This window comes from Aptenodytes forsteri, unplaced genomic scaffold, assembly GCF_000699145.1.
Source record: "Aptenodytes forsteri isolate BGI_AS27 unplaced genomic scaffold, ASM69914v1 Scaffold357, whole genome shotgun sequence".
NCBI lineage: Eukaryota > Metazoa > Chordata > Aves > Sphenisciformes > Spheniscidae > Aptenodytes > Aptenodytes forsteri.
In genome coordinates, this window is record NW_008795671.1 from 1,280,459 (window position 1) to 1,287,278 (window position 6,820).

A 6,820-nucleotide genomic window follows, 5' to 3' on the forward strand; every position below is an offset into this window, starting at 1 on the left:
TGTGGCTCTGTCCTGCATGGAAAGACAAGTCCTTACGTTCTCAGTCATTTTGGCAGTACCTCTGGCCGATATAGTTGAGCCATGTCAAAGAGAACAATACACCAGAAATAAAATTGTTTTCGCCAGATGAAGAACTTCAAATACTTCAAATTTAAGCAAGCTAATAGTATCAGGTCCTTGAAAGGTGCATTGAAGAGAATCCCAAAAGAAAATTAGAAAGAGCAGATCTAGCAAGAAAAACAGAGTAATACCAACGTGAGTTAGTATTAGACAGCCAGGTGGAGGAGATGTATCTAGACAAAGGGATAGTTCGAGTGGCAGGTTTAAAAGCCACTTTCCAATGCTGCTTTTGAAGTAGCTGGTTTTAAAAACACTTGTGAAATGGGTCTGCCAAACGTTCAGCTTTTCCCATTTTTTGTTTATTAGGGAGTGGAGAACAACTGAAGTTTTTATGACATACAAAGTACATTCTTCACTAAATGTCGCTCCATTTTCTCTTAGCAATTGAAGATTTTGTTGTAGAAGGGTTACAGCTCTACATACTGTACCTGATTTTACAGTCTATGCTATATCCATCCATCTCCATCTCACTGCCTTATGCTTGTAAGTTTCCAGGAGGCCTGGTGCTGGAATGGGTTTCATGTTTTATTCTCCCAGAAGCGGCTGCTGAGTCAAACAGTGGGCTGTAGTTCTCCAGGAACTGAAACAGTGGCTTGATGTAAACCATGTGTTTTGGAGCCCAGGCCACACGCTTTGTGTGGGTGGCAGCAGGGAGCCCTGGGGGCTGGAGCCGTGCAGCCAGGAGAGCTCGCAAGCCTCCTGCTCGATTCTTCCGGACTGTCGGGGTGGGTTTTTTGTCATCTTGATGGACCTGAAGGAGCAATGACTTGATGTCTCTCCCTCCAGAGTGGGAGTAGGTTTCAAAATAAGCTGGAGACAGAGGGTGCTACCAAGGTTTCAGCTGGGAGTGCACCAAAGAGCTTTGGATGAAGTCTTGAATCGAAGAACTCAAATGCATGTGGTGAGGGATATTTTTAAGTGCTTGTGAGACAAACGTCAGTCTCCAAGTGACGATCATAAGTGAAAATACATGCTGTAGTGACACAATTACGTAAAATAAAGCAAAGGGGCTTTTCTTAAGGCATAGCTCTCCATAGCATCTCTTGAGAAGAGTGTGGAAAGGGAAAGATGGAAAATACAAGCTTTCCTTTTTTTAAAATTACATCAGTGGTGAATCTGGGAGCTGTATGGCTCAGAACGGATGGCTTTTGCTGTTACTGCTCTGGGCCCAGTTGGAGGAACTGTTCCCGTGAATTTTTTCTTGCTTGGTTTACGCATGCAGCAAAGCATAACTTACTGAGTCTCAATTTTCCCTGCCAACTGTCATGTTTTTACCCCCTTGTCATGCTGGCTGTTTGTGAGACATTATCAATGCCTTTTGTAGTTGTCATTCTGCGGGTAACCGGAGGTGGGCTTTAATCCATCCCTGTGTTTCTGTGCTTGGTACATCGTTGTTTTTGTCTGGGAGTCTTGGCTGACAAGCCCTTCCCAAGGGATATGCTCCGGATGGCCACACTGATACAAATGAAGCTTTTCCATCTCCTGCAATGACAGTTCAAGCCAACCAGTCAGACCTACAAGGCAGCAGGATTAGAGAGCAGCTCTGTCCTCATGGTGACTGACAAGAGGAGGACGTCCTGCCCTGGAATGTGCAAACCAGATACCTGTCGTCTCTTCCTCACGTGTGGTTGCAGTGACCATGCACTTCATTGTTTTGATGCTGGTGTTCTTTGTAGTGCCTGAACTTGCCTGATGAGCAATATGGCCACTGATTTATTCTTGCAGTTTGAAGTTTTTGGCTGTATAAATACACTAGCAGAGTTAATTGAGCAACATCATGATTGGGAGCAAGATACCAAGGGCACAGTCTTTAGGGAGAACAGACAGACAATTAAAACCCAATAAATCACTGGAAGGGAGTGACTTCTCTGTCACCACGTACAAGTCAGTTCCAGGTCCCTGTAGGGCATAGTATGGAAAAGCAATCTGACACTTTCTGTGCTTGTCCCTTGGGATCCAGCTTGGTTTTGCTAGCTCAGAGAGGTGCTAATTGTTAATCATGAGATAATCATGTTCAGCTTGAGAGACAGACAATCTTCGGTAAGCCTGGAACGCTATAATCTTTAAGCAGAGAATTTGCAGAGGAAAAAGGGCAAATCTCCCAAAAAATTACCAAGGAAAGAAATGAAGAGGCTTAGAGTCACCAATACCAGATGTGGTAAAGGGCATAACTAAATAATTTGTATTTAACTACCCCTGTACAACACAAAGGAGAGGACCAACTCTTTAAGTGGAAAACTGTATTTTTGGAACCCGTGAGAAGACTTAGGATTTTATATAACACATAGGGTATCTGTGGAACTTACTGTCGGTAGATAATATGGAATCGAAACGAGCTGTTGAAAAGGAAAGGTATTTTTGTAACTTCCTGAATACATTGCATTGCCCTAGGAGATCTAAGGAATAGGGTGTGTTGTATAGAGTAGAAGACTGCTGGTAACTCCTCAGAAAATACGTGGATTCAATAGGGAGTGCTCTTTGCAAAGATTTTGCCAGTGCTCCTCGTGGGAACTCCAGCATCCATTTGGCATTACGTTTTCAGAGACAGCCCATAGTGCCTCAGTCCCTGGGTGCTGTGATGCTTCTCCTTTCTTCGAGCTCTGAGGTCATGTTTTCTAAATCTCTTACTGTGTTTGTAAGTCTCCTCTTGACTTTCCTCAGTGGGCCTGTATCTTTCTTAAAACATAGTGACTGACTATGGGACACAGTTCTTACGGCAGTGAGTTTTCACTGCACAGTAGGGTAGAATAATCTCCAATTGATCCAGCCAGAATTATATTGATTTTTTTGGATGACATCGCATTGTTATTTTGGTTAATCTGTGAGCAACTACAACCACCAGATCCTTGTCTTGAATACTACTGCTTTGCATGATATTCTCCATTTGATTTTTACTTCTTTGTAGTGTCTTTTTTTGATTTTTCCAACGTTTGTTGTCTGTTCTAAATTTCATCTGTGAGTCATAAATGTGTTTTATATCCATGTATATATAACTACAGGGAAATGTTAAGTCTGCAAGCACATGCATATTACTAGAATGTCTTTATTATTATATGTATATCTTAGTTTTCACAAATGTTAGTGTTAAAAAGCCTTAAACAATAGAAATTCAGGAAACTCCAAGTTAAAGTTGCAGTCTTGTCCCCAGAGTGTTGCTGAAGTCTGTCCCAGGGGAGCTGGGAACGTCAAGTCCTCTGCCTGCATTAGAGGGAACATCCCAGTACTGTTTCTGCAGCAGAGCTCGTGGAAGCCTGTTCATGTGGTGGGTTAGTTACGTAAAAAGTCAGTTGAGGGTAAATGTTAAATTGTTATTATGATTTATGGAGCTGCTACCAGGCTCTTTTTCATGGTCTGGAATAGTATTTGGAATGATTTTTCTGGTGGATACTATCATAGTAAAAGTATGTACATCTATCATTTTGGATGCGTCAGGAAAGGCAGGGATGAAGCTGTTGTCCGTACAGATGCTGTGGCATCCCACAGAGCCGTACCGCTCGCAGGTCTTCTGCCTTGTCCTCCAAGCTTACTGTTGTCAAGCCGTTAGGAAAACATCTCATTTTAGGGCATGTGTTTGACAGTGGAGATGTGAAGCTTGCAGAGGAGGACGCAGACTAGTTTTGACTTTGAACATGATTGCTCTGCCAGCATGGGATGAATGAAGGTAATGACCAGGGTCGGGGTGTGAGAAGGGGATGTGTGATGGAAAGTATTTTGAAATGAACTGGTTGTGGCCCCTTTGCCCCCCTGCCCCTATAGCAGGAGTGCTTCTTAATCCCCCAGCTCAGCCCGGTCGTGAGGTCGGCCACGGTCAGTGCATCCCCGCACCTTTGCCAGCTGGTTTCGCCTGCTCTGTCCCCGGAATGAGCCCCCAAAGGTGATGTCACTCCAGTACCACCTTTCCTCCAACTCAGTGAAGAGGCAGCTGTTGGACAACAGCCTGGATGGACACTTGCAGACCAGGGCCACAGCTGCAGTGTGCTCTCACAGCCCCTTTGAGGTTGCTGGGGATTTTTACCACCATGGTGGTTTGGTCACTGGAGAAGCCTGGACGGGAGACGTCCAAAGGCAGCGGGTGTGAGAGAGGAGGGTAGCCCAGGCTCGGTGGGCTCCCTTCAAAGGGCGCTGATGCAGAAGGAAACCTGTGCGTGGACATCAGTGGCAGAATGTGAAGCCCTCAATAACTCACTGTTGGTTGTTCTTAAGTCATAATACATGTATTAATTGTGTAGAAATACGTTCTTAAGTTTGGAAAATGCCCTAGTCCTACTGTGCTTAGCATTCAGAGGGCTCTTCAAAGGGAGCACTGGAAACTTCTGTTGACGCTGTCAATTTAAAGAATGTCCTCCGGATGCCAGGTAACTCCTCTACAGATGTATAATGAATCGCTTTGCTTAAATGAGACATTACCGTTGGATACTGGTCCTCTGCCCAAAACTCCTGGCTGGAGCCCGGTGAATTATGGCACACTTTCCATTGTGCTTTGCAGGAACTAAAGTGTTCCAGTCCCCGCTTTCTGCGCCAAGCAGAAGTGTGTGGAAATGTGCTGAGCGATTATTTTTTTTTCTGCGAGAAACAAAGGATTTATGTGTCGCTTGCCTCCACTGCTTTAACTGATTGGCTTATTTCCAGGAGGAGATCTGATGCGGAGTGTATAAATTAGTGGCATTAAAAAAGTTGATCAGCCCATATAGGGACAAGGTTTGTTGTCCCTATGTTGTGCGTTTTAAAATGCTAGGGGACCTACCAACCCGGTAAGCCTGAGGCTGGATTTGTTCTCCCATTTCAGTCCTACTTTGTCTGATCGTATACTTATGCTTTTACACGCGTTAACTGCTGCAGTGCTATGAAGAGCCCCGCTAGACCTAGTGCTGTGCTCTGTGCCACGGCTGGTCTGAAGTAAATCATTGAGCCCAGAGTCTTCTGGAGTTCGAGCAGTCAGCACATCTCGGTTCAGAGGGCCACATCAGCACTGTTTGAGCTGGCTCACCGACTGCAGGAAATGTCTTTGCAGAGTGAACCCTCCTCAGGATGGCCCCGATCCAGCCCTCGTTGAAGCTGGTGGAATTGCTCCCATTTTCTCAACGGAGCTTGGATCAAACCGTCAACTTAAAAAAAAAAATAATCCAGTAATACTTTGCCAAAGTGACACGGTGCATTAATTTTTGGGTGGAAAACAAATATCCTCCTGTGGTATTTTGTCTGTCCTCTTTCTTCTTTTCTGCTGATGAGGCTTTGCGATAGCTGTATGGCGATAGGTAACAGTGAGAGCATGTGAAGGCGAGGAACAAAGCAGCTGCCCCTGTGTGGAATGCTGGATGAGAAAGGTGGGATGTTCTCTTTCCCTTGTGCTGCTCAGTTATGGTAAAATGCCATTTTTCTTTTCCTGTTCATGAATAACAACTGGATTGAAAGCTTTGAGTTGCACAAAGGACTACAGAGCTTTAGATGCCTGGCTCTGCTAGTAAAGCTCTGCTTTCTCCTTTTTCAAATACACTCTGTTTCGTAATCTATTTAAAATCAGGTGAAAAAATAAAATGGTGTATCGGAATTGTCCCAACCCTTAAAGCCAATGCACAAAGTGATTTACCTGCTGGAAGATGGTAGAGCACCATGTGGAAAACAACGCCCATTGCGGGCATGAAGAAGGGATAGGTGATTATGTTGCAAAGTATTTTTGAAAACAATAAACTCTTTTTCCTGGTGAAGGGCTGGTCATGATACAGCCCTTGGTACATGAACACTGCAGCCTGAGCACCGGGCTTTCTGCACCCAGCTTCCCTGGTGCCTCCTGTGGGGCTGGCGTCCCTCAGTCTTTCTGCACCCCGGGCGGATGCCTGTCTCGGTTTCACAAGTTGCCAAACAAGGGCAATTGTAGAGGTGCCCTAGGATGTGTTTGCCATGTGTGCTATGAACTTGAGTGTCACCACTCAAGCAATTGCATTTAGGAGAGGCCGATGCAATAGGTTTTAGGAGTGTGGATGTTTTACAAAGGGTCTTACCTCACAAATGGAATTAATTTTAGAGGTGCCAGCTGAAGAATCAAAACGTAGTGCCTCTTTTTTTCTGTTCACTTATTCACTATCATTTTTTGCTACAAGTACAGCTGCTATCTTCATGTGGTAGGGCTCGGACACTTATGAGAGTGCATGGTATACAGGAGTGTTATATCCCAAAGAAATAGCTCAGAGATCTAGGCACCACAGCTGGCTGAGGTACTTTTCTAGCCCTGGTGGTGGGTTTTGGGAGGGATGCTGCAGGGTGTTCGTAATCTGAGTTGCCCACCTCTGACACTGGATTGCTCTTGTAGATTGGCAGTGGTGCAAGGTTATTACCTCAGAGGACAATTGGTTGTGCTTAGGGAGCAGTTAAGGACTTCTTAAGACAGGGATCTACTCTTTGAGGAGGGTGAATGAACTGAGCAGTTTGACTTTTTTGGGTAAAAAACTGGCTGGACGGCCGGGCCCAGAGAGTTGTGGTGAACGGAGTTACATCCAGTTGGTGGCCGGTCACGAGCGGTGTTCCCCAGGGCTCAGTTTTGGGGCTGGTCTTGTTCAATATCTTTATCAATGACCTGGATGAGGGGATCGACTGCACCCTCAGTAAGTTTGCAGACGACACCAAGTTGGGCGGGAGTGTTGATCTGCTCGAGGGTAGGAAGGCTCTGCAGAGGGACCTGGACAGGCCGGATCGATGGGCCGAC